Source organism: Nicotiana tomentosiformis, chromosome 10 (assembly GCF_000390325.3).
Source record: "Nicotiana tomentosiformis chromosome 10, ASM39032v3, whole genome shotgun sequence".
Taxonomy (NCBI): Eukaryota; Viridiplantae; Streptophyta; class Magnoliopsida; order Solanales; family Solanaceae; genus Nicotiana; species Nicotiana tomentosiformis.
The window spans coordinates 43594404-43613303 of NC_090821.1; positions in this window are offsets into that span (position 1 = coordinate 43594404).

Sequence of the window (18900 nt, forward strand, 5' to 3'; positions counted from 1 at the left end):
AAGAATTTGAAATGACCATAATGAGTCCTAAAAGATATCTTAGGGACATCCGATGCCCTAATTTTCACCTGATGGTAGCCATATCTCAAATTAATCTTGGAAAATACCTTGGCACCCTGAAGCTGGTCAAATAAATCATCAATCCTAGGAAGCAGATACTTGTTCTTGATAGTGACCTTGTTCAACTACTTGTAGTCAATGCACATCCTCATCGATCCGTCCTTTTTTCTTAACAAACAACACTGGTGCACCCTAAGGTGAAACACTTGGTCTAATGAACCCCTTGTCAAGAAAATCCTGTAACTGATCTTTCAATTCCTTCAACTCAGTTGGATCCATCAAATATGGTGGAATAAAAATAGGCTGAGTTCCCGGAACTAAATCAATACAAAAGTCAATATCCCTGTCGGGTGGAATACCCGACAAATCTATAGGAAACACCTCAGGAAACTCCCTCACAACCGATACCAAATCCATAGAAGGAAACTCTGCACTAGAATCCCATATGTAAGCCAAATATGCTAAATACACCTTCTCAACTATACGTTAAGCCTTCAAATATGAGACCACCCTGCTAGTGGAATGACTGAGGGTCCCTTTCCACTCTAATATAGGCAACACCAGCATGGATAAAGTCATAGGCTTGGCATGATAATCCAATATAGCATGATACAGGGAAAACTAATACATATCAAGAATGACCTCCAAATCCACCATATTTAACAACAAAAGATCAACTGCAGTATTAAACCATTAATAGTAACAACACAAGACACGATACACCCGATCAACTACTATGGAATCTCAAACCGGCATAGACACAGAAACAAAGCATCAAGAGAATCACGAGGCATACTCAAATGTGAAGCAAAATATGAAAACACATAAGAATGTATAAAACCCAGATCAAAAAACACAGAAACATCTCTATGATAGACTAAGATAATACCTGTAATAACTGCATCAGATGACTTTGCCTCGGGACGACCTAGAAATACATAACAACGAGGCTGAGACTCACCGACCTATTCTCCACCTTTAGGATAGCCTCTTATTGACTGTTCTCTACCTCTAACTAACTAGCCTCTACCTCAGGCTACATGATACTCGCCTTTAGATGGCTGAGCGGGTCGTGTTGCAACTAGTGCTGGATTCATGGAATGAGTACCCTACTACGACATACTACTTTGTGACTTAAGGCAGAACCTCACAACGTGCCTCAGATCCCCACATACATAACAAGCCTTCGGCTGATGTGGCTGTTGAATTTGGAGCTGTCCTTGTCAACCCGATTAACCACCATGCTAACTCTGTATTGGAGGTGCACTCACGGGAGCTGGAGGTGCACAATATGCTAGTTGCTTGGAATAAGGTCCATAAGAACCGTGGCTTCCTGAAGTTCCATGTGTGACTTTTAGGGCTGGTTGTCCCATCCTGATAGGATGGCCTCTACCGAAGGAACCCCACGAGACACCAATGAATTCTCCAAAGTAACAAGGCCTTTTGTCAGAGGTCATCTCCCACGCCTGGTCTCTGATGTACTCGATCCTCCTAGTGATCTCCACTACCCGAGTAAAAGAAATCTCAGCCTCAGTCTCTCTAGCCATATGAAGTCTGATGCCATATGTAAGACCCTCTATGAACCTCCAAACCTTCTCCATCTCAGTAGGGATCAGGATAACTGCATGGCATGACAAATCTACAAATCTAGTCTCATACTGAGTAACAGTCATGCTACCTGCTGAAGGCGCTCAAACAGACTGCACAACTCCTCTCTTTAAGTGAAGGGAATAAACTTATCCAAATACAACTTCAAAAACTTAGTCCATGTGAGAGGAGGTGATCCTGCTAGCATGCCCTGCACATAAACCTACCACCACCTCTTGGCAGAATCATGCATTTGAAATAAGGTGAAATCAACTCTATTAGGCTCCACTAGTCCCATGTTGCGCGAAATTTCATGGCAACGGTCCAAGAAGTCATGGGCCTCCTTTGATGGTGCACCACTAACGTGAAGGGGAAATAATTTGATGAACCTATCCAACCTCTTCAGCTCATCAACTGACATCGCGGGTCTGTCCTTGGGCTGTGTAGCGATAATAGGTCGAACCGACCTAACTGGTAAAATTCCTAGGGTCTGGAAACCATAAGCCATCTGCCCCAGAGTATAAATAGCGGGAGTTTGCACCCCTCTCCCGGCTTGAGAAATGTCTGGTGCCACTAGAAGCACACCGGTCTAAGCCATACTCTCCATGAAGCCAACCATGTTGACTAAGGCGTCCTGAAGGACTAGGTAGCAATGAACCCCTCTGGCACCTGAGCCAATCATCCTGATCTGGATCCTCATAATCTTGAGCTATCTAGAGATCGACTACGGGTGCTGCTGCGCGTGCTTTAGGCTAAGCTCTACCTCCACCTCTGTCTTTGCCCTTGCCCCTACCCCTGATAGTGGATGCAACCGGGGGCTCTGGCTCCTACTCAGTTGTGGACGAAGCACGTGTTCTCACCATCTGTGAGAGAATAAGAGAAGAAAGATTCAAACTTAATGATAGAGCAAAGTTGAACGATAGAGAAAGAAAGAATGTGAAGTTTCCTAAAGCTTTATAGCCTCTAGAAGATAAGTACTGACGTCTCCGTACCGATCCTCAAGACTCTACCAAGGTTGCTCAAGACTTGTGAGACCTATGCAACCTAGGGCTCTGATACCAACTTGTCACGACCCAAAATCCCAACAAATCGGGGTCGTGATGGTGCCTAACACTACTCGCTAGGCAAGCCTACACACAATAGAAAATATGAAAGATTGGAATTAAAGACTAACAACAAGATAATAATACAATGTAAAAGCAACTCAGAAGTATACATGATAAGTCTAAAATTAACACTAACGTTCAACCATCCTAAGATGTGGAGTCACAAGTACTTGAGCTTATATAGTTTGCTAAATACAGTGTCTTGAAGGAAAATACAATACTGTGAGGAAAAATAGAAATAGTACAATAGAAATGGAAGATGAATCTAAGGCCTGCAAATGGAATGCAGCTCTACCTCGAGTCGTCTATGTGGTATCCGCTAAGCACCTCTCAGGATTCCGCTGGTAACAATATCCAAATCTGCACAAGAAGTGTATAAGTATAGTATGAGTACAAACGACCCAATGTACTCCGTAAGTGTCGAGCCTAACACCGATGAGGTAGTGACGAGTCTAAGACAAGACACCTACAAATAAACCTGTACAACTATAATATCAAAAAATACGAGATGACAAGTAAAGTAACAGGTATAAAACATGATAATAACATATGAGAAAGACAATAAGTACATAAGTAAAAGAACATAAAACGGGAAAGTGAAGGATAGTGTTACTGCACAACCACAACTCATGCTTTTACAACAACTCTGCACAACCTGTCAGAAATTAAATTACGTAACCACAAAGCCAGGTCCACAATCCGAATAACAAAGCAAGAAAAATTGAAATCAACAAAATGGCACGACATCACCTTTTGTGCTTTTACTCTAATCGTCACATCATAATATAGTAGCAAGCACGGAAATACCCTTCGTGCATATCCTCACTTGCACTCAAGCACAGAAATACCCTTCCTGCAATGATACCAATATATGAATAAAGCACGAAAATACCCTTCGTGCACAATCACTCGTCCTCGTAAGCACGACAACACTTTTCGTGCATTTCACTCTTTCTCACCAAGAATCACATATAACACAGTATGAAGCAGGGTGGAAAGTATAACGAAATCAAGGAAAGTACTTGAACATAACTCGCCATACGAGAATTTACCAATAACTTAGCACCAGCAACCAAATTAACAATTCAACGATCTCAACTCCCAATATCTCAATAAGCTCAACATAGTAAATAACATGAATATGAAAAATCATATAGTTATACAATTTATCTAAGCATGGAAGACATAATACACAAGGTAACATGGCACAAATAAGGTTAATTCTTTTCGCATACTTATCCCATGGCCATTGCATATACTCTCGACACCTTATATATATAATTCTCCCAACACATATATCATGTAGCAAAAGGCTCAATTACACCCTAATTTCCTCAATTAAGGTTAACCAAGTCATTTACCTTTTTCCGGGACAAGATCAATAATCCAGCACGACCTTCCTTTGAAATAAGCCTCCAAACCACCCGAATCTAGTCAATTTGTACTAAAATAAGTCAAAAAAGCTTTAGAAACTACCCTCATATGAAAAATGTTCGATCTTTAGCATATTTAGAGAAGTCAACAAAATGTCAACCTGAGCCCAAGTGGTCGAAATCCGAAGTCAAGACCAAATCCCGATTACCCATTCATCCTTGAGCCCGAATATGTAATTTGTTTTGAAATCTGACCTCAATTTGAGGTTTAAATCTCAATTTTACAGAATCCCTAATTTCCACCCAAAATTCCCAATTTCTACTCTATGATTCTTAGATTTGATAGTGAATTTCATGAAAGAGCAATGGAATTTGAAGAAAAACAAGTTGAAGTTACTAATCTATGAAGTTAGGAAACAATTTCTCTCCAAAAATCGCCTTTATGGAGTCTAGGTCTCAAAAATGATGTAAAATGAGCCAAGTCCCGAAATCCCCAACTTTTACCCAGCTCCATGTATCGCAATTGCGAACTCTTGTTCGCAATTGTGATGTCCGCAAATACGAACCACCAATCGCAAATGCGATAAGTCCCTAAGCCTTTCTGATGTTGTAAATGCGACTATACCTTAGCGTACCAACCCATCGCAAAAGCAAACAGAGCTTCGCATATTCGAAGTTGTCCCCTCTATTTCCTAGCGTCGCAATTGCGACAGATAGATCACAAATGCAGTGTCCACCAGCTAGCAAAAGAGACCATAGCTTTGCAATTATGAATCTTACCTGCCCCTGCCCATCACCTCAAATGCAAGAAATCCTTGCAAAAGCGATGTTCACATTTGCGAGTAGAACCTCGTAAATGTGAGACCTGCAGCCTTGTAACACCATATCTTCTTCAGCTATGCAAAACCGTCTGCAACTGATTCGAAACTTATCTAAGCCCCCCGGGCTTCAATCCAAACATTCACCTAAGTGTAACAATATCATACAAACTCACTCACAATCTCAAATTATCAAAATAACATCTAAAGTCAAGAATCGATCATCAAAACTCAAGATTTTCAAAGTTCAAACTCAAATTTCCAACTTTACACATAACGCGCCGTAACGGCCTCGGGTCACCGAGGACCCCAATCAAACATGCGTACAAGTCCAAAATCATCATACGAACTTACTAGAATTCAAAATAATGACCCGAGGTCGTTTACCATATATGTTGACCGTGGTTAAATCTAGCCACTTTTAAAGTCAAAAATTTAAAAATTCACATTTAATTAAAAATTGACATGGACCACGCACACAAGTCATAAATCATCAATAGAGCTATGGAAGGCCTTGAAACATAAAATTGGGAGTTATTACTCAAAATTACGTATCAGGTCGCTACAAAAGGAGTTGCATGGCGGGATAACTCTGTAAACCTCATGGCACACTAACTCATAGTCATACCCTCCTAGCACAAGTGCTCAAACTCGCTGCGCAACTCGTCCCTGCAGGTCTGTGGGATAAACTTCCCTAAGAAAAGATTTGAAAACTGGGACCATGTAAGTGGAGCTGCACTAGCTGGCCTACTTGCCTCATAAGTCTGCCACCATCTATATGCCGGCCCTGTCACCTAAAAACTAGTAAAGTCAACTTCACTCGACTCCACTAAACCCATAGTACACAGAATACAATGACACTGATCCAACCCTCTGCATCCTCAGAAGCCCATCCATTGAACTGGGAGGATGAAGTATCTTAAACCTCTCCAAACACTTATGCTCATCAGTAGACACTACTGGTTCTACCTCAGGCTGGACTGCAACTACTGGCTGCACTAGCATAACCCTCGGTGTATGATAAGCATGAGCCAGCTGCTCTGGTGTACGGGCTCCGGGTGTCTGAGCTCCATCCCCCATCCTGTGAAGTAGCTGGTGTAACCAGAATCAATACTGCCTGGGCCAAACTCCCAAACATACTCATGAAATGAGCCAAGGTCTCTTGGAGCCCCGGCGTAGCAATAGGCTCATCAGGTGCCCGAGCGAGTCCCACCTACTCAATATGATCAGGCTCTTGCTCCTCAACTAAAGCTACTGGTGGCTCCATCACTACTGCTCTAGCAGGGGCTCTAGCAATGGCGCGGGCTCCACCCTTACCTCTAAAAGTCGCCTTTGTGTGGCTCAAATCTAACAAAAAATGACTCAGTAACATCAAATAATGCTAAAGAAATCAATCTCAAACAATAAAGTCCAAATATTTACCCAATTCTCATAAAGCCAAAAAAGGGCTTGCACGATCAAAACCCGATCAAGGGGTAGGGCTACCCATAACCCCCACGACTCCAAATATGTGATTAGATTTTAAAATCGAGTCTAAATCAAGTCTCAAATCCCCAATTTTCATTTTTCAAAAACATAGTCAAAACCCCTCAAAAGTTCCCTTCCAAATTACATGATTTAGTTGTAAAAATTCATGAGAAATCAAGATATAATATCAAAATCAAGTGAAAATAACTTACCCAATAGCCTTGTATGAAAGTCCTCTTAAAAATCACCCCTCACCAAGTCTAGGGCTCAAAATATGAGGAAATGGGTCTAAGTCCTGAAATGCCCAACTAATAACCAGCTGCAGATATCACATTTGCGACCAATGCGACCTTGGGCTCGCAAATGCGAACCCAGACTGCCCTAGTAAATGCTGCAAATGTGACCCCCAACATCACAATTGAAAAGTCCCCAGCTGCCAGCCAATGCCGGAAATGCGACTAATTATCTTACAAATGCGAGTTCCTCTATTGCAGTCTGTAATCACAAATGTGATAAGGTATCTGCAATTGCAGACCTTTGCAAATGTGAGATATGCAGCACCAACAGAACTGAAGCTCTTCCAAAAATCCTCCGAAACCAATTGGAAACTCACCCGAGCCCCTCGGGCTCCACATCAAACATCCACACAAGTACATAAACCCCATATGAACTCGCTCGCAATCTTGGAACATCAAATAAACATACAAAACCACTAACCGAACACTAAACACATCATGCAAGCTTTAAAACTCAAGAACTTCAATATTCACAACCAAACATCCGATTCATATCAAGCAAACTTGGAACGGGACCAAACTTTGCACACATATTTTAAATGACAAAATCGAACCCATTTTAAGTCCGAAAATAAAATTTTGATCCTGATAGACAAAGTCAATCCATGGTCAAACTTATGAAATTATTAAATCTTCAAATTGTTAATTTTCGGCAAAAGAGCCAAATCATACTAGGAACCTGTGAATCAAAATTCGGGCATACGCCTAAGTCTAAGATCACTGTACGAATCTATTGGAACAACCAAAACATAAATTTGAGATCGTTTATACAAAAGTCAAACCTTGGTCAACTCTTGTAACCTAAGATTCCAACAATGGAACTATATTTTCCAATTCACTCCAAAACCTTTTCAAAACCAAACCATCTATTCCCGCATGTCACAAAATAACAAGCAAGCACATAGGGAGCATCCAATAGGAAAATGGGGCTTAAATACACAAAATATCGACCTAATCGTTACAAACATGTGTTATTTCTGCACATAGATCGAATTATTGATGGTAGAAAGAATAGGCTCATTCCTCATGATAATTCTATTTGCCATCGGTAGATTAGATGCACAAGACCCTATCAAAGACTTGTAAATATTCATAAACTCCTATTAGTAGCTTTAAAGCCAGTCAATTTGACCTCAACCAAGGATTGAATCTCAATAATCTGTTTTCTTTGGTTCTTCTCTTTCATCACTGTTAAGAAATATTTACTATTAGAATCTCATAACTTGATCTAGTGGACCCTTAGCTTGTTGTAAGATGCTCTCCTCCATTAAGGACCATTTCTTTAGTTGTTACAGGTGCTCTTTCTCTTGAGTGGCCAGGCTGTCTGTGTACTAACTGTGCATTTGAATCTTGATATCTTTTAGTGAGGTTCTGATTCGATCTATCATTTCTGTGATCCCTCTAAATTCCTCTGTATTAACTATCTAAACATATAGCTTCAACCAAATGTTTTCCATCTTACCAAGTGATTTACAGTTTGTCCACCCTTTTTCAATAATCTGGTAAAATAAATATTCCGTCCAAGCACTGAAGAATCTGAATGAACTCTTAAGGTTATCCACTAGGTTCCTGATTAGTATTAACGTAAGAGCATGATCTGACACAAGAGGCTCCACATAATTAGTAATCAGATTGCCATAACTCATTATCCAAGAATCATTTCCCAAGTTTTTGCCAAGCATTCTCCATACTTAAAGTTTGGCTATAATTATATATTTTTAGTGCATTATTTACCTTACATTTAGGTAATTTAATGCTAAAGTATAATATAATTGTACTTAATTGAGTTTATTTTATGTGTATGTACTTTGGAGATGAAAGTTTGGAGCAAAATGCACAAAACAATTGGAGAAGATGTAATTATTGAAGCATTAACGAAAAGAATCAAGGTAGAACTTACCTGGAAAAGCAGCACCGTTGGTTTTGATATTAAGAATCTTGAAAAAAAAGTTAGGTAGCCTAACACTACAAGGAATAAAGAGGCAGGCAACGGATTTGATTTGAAGAAGTAGCTGGGCGATGCGCGTCTCTCATCTCGCGTTTAAGCTCGTGAGGCGCGGCCTGACGTGAGGTGTGCCGCGTGGCGACACGCGGGTCCAGTTTCAAGCTTATTTTGTCTCCCTTTTGGTTTTGTATTGGGTTATTTTACCTAGGCACTTTTCCTACACATATAAATAGTCCGTAAACACAATTTTGGAAGAGACCGACTTTGGAGAGATTTGACCGAGGGAGCGCACGGAGTTGCCGTGGAGGCCGGAATTCATCAGATTCTATCTTTCTTCCATCAAACTTAGTATTCTTTAATTTTTCTTGATGAATTATTATTTTGCTACCATATCTATGTGGAGCTAAACTTCACGTTCTAGGGTTGTGGTTGTCATGAATATTAAAGTTTATTAATTATATTACCGTTAATTCGAGTTATAATCTTTGGTTGTTTCTCTAATTCTGTGCATAATAACTTAATTGTTTGGCCAGCAGTTGAGTTCTATTTACTATCTATGCTATGCTTGGGGAAGCCGTGCTTAGATTAGAGTAGAATTGGAGAGAGCTTGTTTCTGAACCCGTGGCTCGGGGAAAGATTTCGCAGTTAGGATAAGAATATACTTAATATTCTTGCTTAGTTGAATACCGTATTATATTCATTCATGATAGATTCAAGACCATAGGAATATAGGGTTGATATATTATGGATAGACGGATAGTATTGTGGGAACATGCTATTTATATAAATGATCCGGTCAACTAGCAATCATAGATAATTTAGATTTACAGGTGTAATTACGAACTCAATAGGATTAATAAACCGATCACAACCCTGGAATCTATATCTCACTTGGTTACGTGTTTAAATTTCGCAATAGTAGTTGTAATAGAAAAGTTAAACTTTAGATCATCTTGGACAGTAAATTAATTTTAGTTTGCTTAGTTAACGGTTAATCTAAGTCTTTGTGGGTTCGACATCCGACTTTCGAGTACTTTATTACTTGGCGGCCACGTATACTTGCGTGTACTTGGGGAACCAATAAGTTTTTGGCGTCGTTTCCAGGGACTTAGTTATTGATTGTTTATCTAAGTTAAGCTTTTAATTGATTTTTGTTCAAGTTTTTAATTTTCTTATTTAGTTAGTATTTTTTTTTTCTTTTACTTACTTTCACATGGCATCTTGGAATGCAAATTCTTCGAATGATGGTTATTCTTATTTTGATGATCCTTGTCTATATTGTAGAGGACCTCACTGGTAGAAAAATTGTCAGAATATTTCTGGGAGCGAGTTGTGCGCACAATCTCAATCCTTTGAGCGGAATATTTGTAATATGTGTGGTGATCAAGATGGTCATTGGGATGGGTGTCCTAATTCTTTTCCTCTATCTCTGAGCCCTTATTATAATCTTGCTAACTATGTTTGTGAGTTTGATAGGGGCAATGAAGTGCAGAATATGAAACATGATGCATATATAAGGGATATTCTGAGGCAAGTAGCAGAGCAACATGATGAACTCAAAAAAGATATGAAAATAATGAGGGCAGTAATCATAAGAATGAAGGCCAATATGAAAGAATTGAATGAAGAGAACGAGTACCGGCAAGAGGAAAATTTTGAAAAAGAGGAGATTATGAGTCAAACATGGCTCGTGGAACAAGCTGAAATATTGAAAATATATGAGGCTCAACGTGAGAGAATTACAGATGGGATAAAAGACTTAATAGAAGGAAGAACTGAACTGGGACAAGAGATCGAAAAATTTGGCACTGCTATTCACGACTTGGGAGCTCAATTGATTGCAAAGGTTGATGCGTCTAACGCCCAACAAAATAGTAATGAGTTGTGTGAAGTTGAAAATGAGCTTATACGCCAAATTGAGGAGCTAAAAGTGGAGAGTCAATCATTCGAGCATATGTTTGTTGATGATGCCCATGTTGAGAAAAGTACACTAGAGCCATGTGAGGAAGCAAATAATGTTATATTTGAAGTTTCTAGTGCATGTAACTATGAGGATGTAAAGAGTAATACAATTCTAGAGTTAGGGCGTATTGGTAGTCATTTCATACATTTTTCAACATTGTATTTGGATGATGACATGAAAATCGAGTCATATGAGCCTTTGGAGGAGCCAATGGATGAGAACCGATGTGCCTATATTCTTGAATTTGTTGTGCCAAAAAGCAAAAATTATATTCCTCATCTAAAGGTCAAGAGGTGTAGAGCGAAAATTTTATTGCTTGGCCTGGTTTTCTTTGTAGCCCCACCAAAGGAGCATAGCCACAGAATGAAGAGAGCGAGTACTAGCAAGATGAAAATTTTGAAAAAGAGGAGAATATGAGTCAAACTTGGCTAGTGGAACAAGCTGAAAGATTGGAAATATAAGAGGCAAAACGTGAGAAAACTACAGATAGGATAAAAGACTTAATAGAAGGAAGAACTAAACTAGGACAAGAGATCAAAATATTTGGCACTGCTATTCATGACTTGGGAGATCAATTGATTGCAAAGGTTGATGCGTCTAACGCCCATCAAAACAGTAATGAGTTGTGTGAAGTTGAAAAGGAGCTTATACGCCAAATTGAGGAGCTAAAAGTGGAGAGTCAATCATTCGAGCATATGTTTGTTGATGATGCCCATGTCGATAAAAGTACACTAGAGCCATGCGAGGAAGCAGATAATGTTATATTTGAAGATTCTAGTGCATGTAAATATGAGGATGTAAAGAGTAATACAATTCCAGAGTTAGGGCGTATTGGTACTCATTCCATACATTTTTCAATATTATGTTTGGATGATGACATGGAAATCGAGTCATCTGAGCCTTTGGAGGAGCCAATGGACGAGGAACGGGGTGCCCAAATTCTTGAATTTATTGTGCCAAAAAGCAAAAATTATATTCCTCATCTAAAGGTCAAGAGGTATAGAGCGAAAATTTTATTGCTTGGCCTGATTTTCTTTGTAGCCCCACCGAAGGAGCATAGCCACATACTGGATGCCCTATTGGGGGATCAATTCATAAAATCGAGATGGAGACAAAAAGTGCTACAAGTCGTGCTGCGACGTTAAATCAGGCGCTTGTTGGGAGGCAACCCAGCTTTACTGTTTTCTTTTATTTTTATTTTTATTATATTATTTTTGTAGTATTTGTTTTGATTTTGTAGGATTATAAGCATAGGAGGCAAAGCCATTGGAAGTGCAAAAGCGAGCTAGATGGCGAGAACTAAGTAAGGACCATGCCTGGGGGAAGTCTGAGTACCTCGTGAGCCGTGATTGCTTCGGCCTTTGGCCTTTCAGGGAGTTTCTTGCCCACCCTCGTTATTATTTTTCTTTATTTGTTCATTTGGGACACTGCACTCCTTTAAGTGTGGGGTGGGAGAATTCTCTAAATAATTAGTAGTAGGATGTTAGAAAAATATTAACTTCTTATTTTAACTTTAGCTTCTTATTTTTGTTTTCTTAGTTGTGTAGTATTTTAGTAGCTCCTATTTTTTTTTTTTTAAATAAGAAAAATAGAAAAAAACGGAAAAAAAAATGTAGAAAAATTGACTTTTTCCGACGATGGATCTCCTAGACAGTTTTCTTAAGGGATTAAAGTCTAAACAAAAATACAAAAATATATCTTTTAGTTTCCTTTAGGTAGTAATAATCCCCTGTGATTTTTTTTGTGCCTCGGTTCTTTTCTATGGGATGTAGTTTGAATCGAGTAGTAGTTTTTCCTTTTACTTTTTATTGTTAGAGTAGATTAGAAATTAGGAAATAAATGGAGGAAGAAAGATGAGATTCCTAGGCGCCCTTGACTTGTTTGATAGTAGCATATTTAGGATTTGGCATGCGTAATATCTTCCCTATGTGCTTAAAGTGCTTATGATGCCTTGGTTATTTGGATAGCATATTTTGTGACGCCTATGTCTCATTTTCTTTATTTATGTTCACTTTGTGCTTAATGCTTAACATCCCGTGGCTCCGTGAATACTTGCATTAGTTTGAGAGTCGGAATGAAACCGTCCTTAGTGAGTCATGTGCCATGTGTGGTGAGAGTTTTGTATAGTCCATGTTCTTGTGCTTGTGTCTAGGACTTGCCTGGTATGTGAGTCGAAGCGAAATTTTAGGTGATACTCGGATTGAAAAATGATTTTAGGTTATCTTTGTTCTTTTTGAGTTTAATGTGTATCACAAAAAAAATATATCCCTAGTTAACCATTTTGAGCTTATAGACTTTTATTTGTCACCCACATTATAAGCCTAAACCTCTTTTGTTCTAAATTGATATTGTTTTGATCCTTTTACCTCTTAAAGTACTTTAATTGTGAGATGAGCGCTAAAAGGAGTAAGAAGGGACTAAGTGTGGGTTGACTTTTGAGTAGAACCAGTAAAAGAAAGAAATGTGCACTTATTTTGTAAAAGAATACACCACTAGTGGAAATTGTAAAAGAGAAAAATAAAAATAAAATTTAGATGAACAAATTGATATTTTGTTCTTGCTAGTGGGAATGAATTAAAGTAGTGCTTAAAGAAAGAGGGAACATTGTTAGGGATGATTTTAGTTGTGAAATTAAAATTGCGATTGGAGAATTTGCGCTTACAGTTGATTATGTGATGTGTTAAAGTGCTTAGGAGGGTTAGCCATTATTCCTAAATATATCCTTCCCGTCTCTTATCCCACATTACAACCATAAAAAAGTCCTAATTGATTTTAGAATGAGTGAGCCTATATTAGTAGAGATTTAGATTAAGGGAAAGCCTATGGTGTCAATTGCTTGCATGTGACTTCTTTTGTGAGAGTGGGAGATTTTCTTTGATATATTTGAGCATTTGATTTGAATGTATGGATTCAACTTACTCTCTTGTTCTTGTTGTAATGGCACATGGTTTCACAAGGTATAAATAATGTTATTGGACTTCTCTCTATAATGTTGGGTGTTCAAGCCATGAGTGCATTGTGACATTGATTTGGTTTTTGAGGTTAGGATTGTTAGGAGAATGTTTTCTTTGTTGTGAATATTAGTGAAGTATGGCATAAGAAAAGGGAAGTGTATGTGATTGCACATGCTAAATTTTAATTGTTGCTATAAACCATGGTTATTGGTATAGTGTGCCTCAATTGTGTAAAAACAAAGTGCTCAAGGATAATGTGAATTGTTGGTTGACTCGAGGACGAGCAACGTTTAAGTGTGGGGTAGTGATGTTTGGCTATAATTATATATTTTAGTGCATTGCTTACCTTACATTTAGGTGCTTTAATGCTAAAGTGTATTATAATTATACTTAATTGAGTTTATTTTATGTGTAAGTACTTTGGAGATGAAAATTTGGAGCAAACTGCACAAAACAATTGGAGAAGATGTAATTATTGAAGCATTAACGAAAAGAATCAAGGTAGAACTTACCTGGAAAAGCAACACCGTTTGTTTTGATATTAAGAAGCTTGGAAAGAAAAGTTAGGTAGCCTAACACTACAAGTAATAAAGAGGCAGACAGCGAATTTTTTTGAAGAAGTAGCTGGGCGACGCGAGTCTCTCATCTCGCGTTTAAGCTCGCGAGGCGCGGACTGACGCGAGGTGTGCGGCGTGGCGACGTGCGGGTCCAGTTTCGAGCTTATTTTGTCTCCTTTGATTTTGGATTGGGTTATTTTACCTAAGATTTTTTTCTACACATATAAATAGTCCGTAAAAATGATTTTTGGAAGAGACCGACTTTGGAGAGATTGGACCGAGGGAGCGCACGGAGCCGCCGTGGAGGCCGGAATTCATCAGATTCCATCTTTCTTCCATCAAACTTAGTAATCTTTACTTTTTCTTGATGAATTATTGTTTTGCTACCATGTCTATGTGGAGCTAAACTTCACGTTCTAGGGTTGAGGTTGTCATGAATATTGAAGTTTATTAATTATATTACCGTTAATTCGAGTTATCATCTTTGGTTGTTTCTCTAATTATGTGCATAATTACTTAATTGTTTGGCCAGCAGTTGAGTTCTATTTACTATCTATGCTATGCTTGGGAAAGTCGTGCTTAGATTAGAGTAGAATTGGAGAGAGCTTGTTTCTGAATCCGTGGCTCGGGGAAAGATTTCGCGGTTAGGATAGGAATATACCTAACAGTCTTGTTTAATTGAATACCGTATTATATTCATTCATGATGGATTCAAGACCATAGGATTATAGGGTTGATATATTATGGATAGACGGATAGTATTGTGGGAATATGCTATTTATATAAACGATCCGATCAACTAGCAATCATAGATAATTTGGATTTACAGGTGTAATTACGATTGATAAATCGACCACAACCCTGGAATCTATATCTCCCTTGGTTACGTATTTAAATTTCGTAATAGTAGTTGTAATAGAAAAGTTAAACTTTAGATCATCTTGGACACAAAATTGATTTTAGTTTGCTTGGTTAATGGTTAATCTAAGTGTCTGTGGGTTCGACATCCGACTTTCGAGTCATTTTATTACTTGATGACCACGTATACTTGCGTGTACTTGGGAACCAACAATAGTCTATCCTTTCCTTGCTGTTATTTGTATCATGTGTGATAATCTCTATTTCAATGCAATTCGTTTAGGAACAAATTGTCGTAGAAGTCATTGAAATCTTTGAGCTCTGCTTGGGACACAGGCACACCAGACAACCTATCTTGAGGGTATGTCATAGCATTAAAACTTTCAGTAAGTAATCAGGGTGCATTAATTGCAGGGACCATGCTTTGAATCTAATTCCACATAGACGTTCCTCCGCTCAATAGTATTGTAATATAAGATTACAGTGAGGTATCTGTCCATATCATTTTGTTTCCCTTTCATATGATAGTGCAAGAGTTGAGCATCAATACTTATTTCTTGAATATCCTAGATCTTCTCATCCCACAAGATCCATATACTATCTTTCACAGCATTGTCATAATTAACCAATCTGCCCCATTCAGGTGCTACTGGGCGTGTCTCTCTTTGATATATGTTTCCAATAAACCAGCAATTCTGATGTGCTTATCTTTTAAATAATTCTTTTATTTCATTCTTATTATACCTCTTATTTATTCCCCATGTACTCTAAAACAACCAAGTAATTTTTGAGTTGTACTACCTCCTTTATTAAGAGGCACTAAATTACATTCTAGCATTTCCCCAATATGTAGAGCTTGAAAATTATTTTTTGTTGGAACAAACTAGTAGAAAGGGGAGTTAATATGGATACTAGATGTATTATTTGTCATGATAAGGATGAAACAAGAGATCATATCTTTCGGGAGTGCAACTTTACTTTTAGTCCATGAAAAAGATTAATGATTTGATTACAACTGCACCAGACGATTATGACTCATGGAACCACTCCTTAATTGGATTACTTTGCACACTAAGGGGAAAGAACAGTTGGCAAGAGGTCTAAAAAGGCCATATGTAGAAGTTGCACATGCAGTTTGGAAGGAGAGGAATACTGTAATTTTTGAGGGTGCAACAAGAGATTATGAGAATACTGCTAGAGAATAGTTTGTGTTTATAATGTTAGGGCTAGTGGTGCTATCACAAATTTGCTGTAGAAACTGAGCTTCTAGATGGACCAGTTTTCTTTGTTAATTTTTGATGTTCAAAAATAGTTAGTAGCTGATTATCGGAGTAGTGACAGAAATCTGATGGAGTAGCTTGTTGCGGATAGTCAAGTTTGATTTGTAATTTCTTCTCTTCGTGATTAATGAAAACTTTAATTACCAAAAAAGGGAGAACTATAGAAATAAGTAAAAAATAAACACTACTTAATTATCAATAATTATCCATTAAGTCATCCTACCAAAAATAGCCAAAACAATAAAGTTACCAAAGCTATATAATATTTAAAAAACCTAGGCAAACAAATTTTTTCCGATTGGTATAGTTGGAATTAGTTAAAAACATATAAATGAGTCAATACACAAAATTTCAAGAAGATTAGAAGTGATTTGGAGTGATTTGAAGTCAAAAGTCATTACCAACAATATACAATATTCAAAATACTTAGGAAGACGGGACTTTTTTCAATGGGTATGGCTAGAATTCATTAATAACATATAGATGAAAAGTAGTACATATAAATTTGAAAAGTGTTGGAGGTGATTTGGATTCAAAATTTATAGTTGAATTGAGTTTAAAAACTTTTCTGTGCGATCCATGTATATAACATGTATATCACATAAATATACATAGATATCCGTGGGATAGGGAATACACGTTTAATACATATGGGATACAAAAATAATACGGGGAACACATAAGAGGATACACATCTCATCTTCTTCCATGTTTACCTTTACTTCAAATTTGATTCCAAAGTAATTTAAACCACCTCAAATCTCTACCAAATAATTCAAAAATTAAGATTCAAACTCCTTATGTACCCAATCAATTCCAACAACACTCACCCGAAATAAATTCTAATTTTAAAAACTCAAATTTTGAAATTCAAGCTTAAGCGAGATTCAATGGTTAGAGTGTTAGCTCATTAAAATTCATTATAATTTGAAGTAGTTGTAACATAAGAATTCATCATTCTCTTATCCTTTGAGGTTAATATAATTTCTAACAATTAATTTTAGCAAAAACTAGAAGCCGTCGGAAGAATCTGTACGAGAGTCTGAAGTTCAACCTCCTTTGCTTCGGGTACATGTAATTTGCAGCTTCTGTATTTTATAAGCTGGGTAGTGCAACGCTCAAATCATATGCCATGTATTATGCAGTACATAAGAAAGTATCTCTTTTCAAATCTTGACAAGTCTTCAATAGAGCATACTTCTTGATATTTGTTTTTAGGGTTGGTAAGAATTAGGTCCGGCTACGTGAGGGGAAGAGGGGGGGGGGGGAGGTAGATTAAAGAGAGAGAGAATCATACAAAGAGCCAATTAGGCTAATATTGGTAGCATTTTATGAGTAATTAGTTAATATTGATAGCAACTTATGAATTGACTAATATTGGAAGCATTTTTGCTTTTAATAGCCAAACTAGATAGACTTATCTTATACAAACAACTTATAACAATAAATATCCTAAATTTAATCAATGCATATCTGATTATAACACTTATTGTACACTTGGTATACATGTGTACTTTGATTATAACACTTCTATACAATTATTATACATTTGGTATACACTTGCTAAGACTAAAAGACGTTACGATTAGACCTAAGTAAAAAAAAAACATTTTTGCTTCCTGGATAAAATAGTAAGAATCCTTTCTTTTTACTGGTCTGTACAAACTGCCAAGTGCACTACGTTTTTCAGGAGTGTCCCATGTCCTTTAATTTTAGGTCGCTATTTTCACATGAGTTTAACTTCTAATCTTATCAACAATTATAGCCTATTTGATAATTTTTTTTTTTTGGTCAAAAGTATTTTCTTTTGAAAGTACTTAGCCAAGCTTTTAGAAGCAAATAAATATTTTTAAGCAGAAGCAAAAGCTGTTTTTGAGAAGTTAAAAAAGTAGCTTCCTCTTAAAAGTACGACACTTTGAAGTATACTTTTTAAAAAATTGACCAAACACTAACTGCTGCTCAAAATTACTTTTTAAATTGATTTGCCAAACTCAAACTGTTTCTTACCAATTATACTTTTTTAAAAAATTATTTCAAGAAAAGCACTTTTCAGAATAAACTGATTTTAAAAACTTGGCCAAACAGGCTATTACTAACAATCTGTCACGACCCAAAATTCGCCTAGTCATGATGGCACCTAACCCAACTTGTTAGGTAAGACAAATAACAGTCAACACATATCTAATGAGAGTAATAACAAGTAAATAATGAATTATCTGAAAGTTTATATAACAACCCAATGATTGGTAGTACATGTCATGAGTTACTAAGACATAGATTTACAAAGCTGGTATAAAATAAATACAATATCTGTTTGAAATGTACATAACATATTACAAATCTAAAACTATCAAGGACAAGTGGTAGCTACATCTGGAAAGAAAGTACATCTTCAATGCCCACTCTCGCCATACGCAACATCATCAGCTCCAGAATCTGCACGCAAGGTGCATAAGTGTAGTATGATTACAACCGACTCCATGTACTCAATAAGTATCATAACTAACCTCGGCGAGGTAATAGAAGCAAAAGTATAAATGATACTCGCCATTAACCTGTACAGTCCATAATTTCCAACAAGTACATAACAATAATATGAACGAATCATGAAATTATAGATAAGATCACCTTGGAGC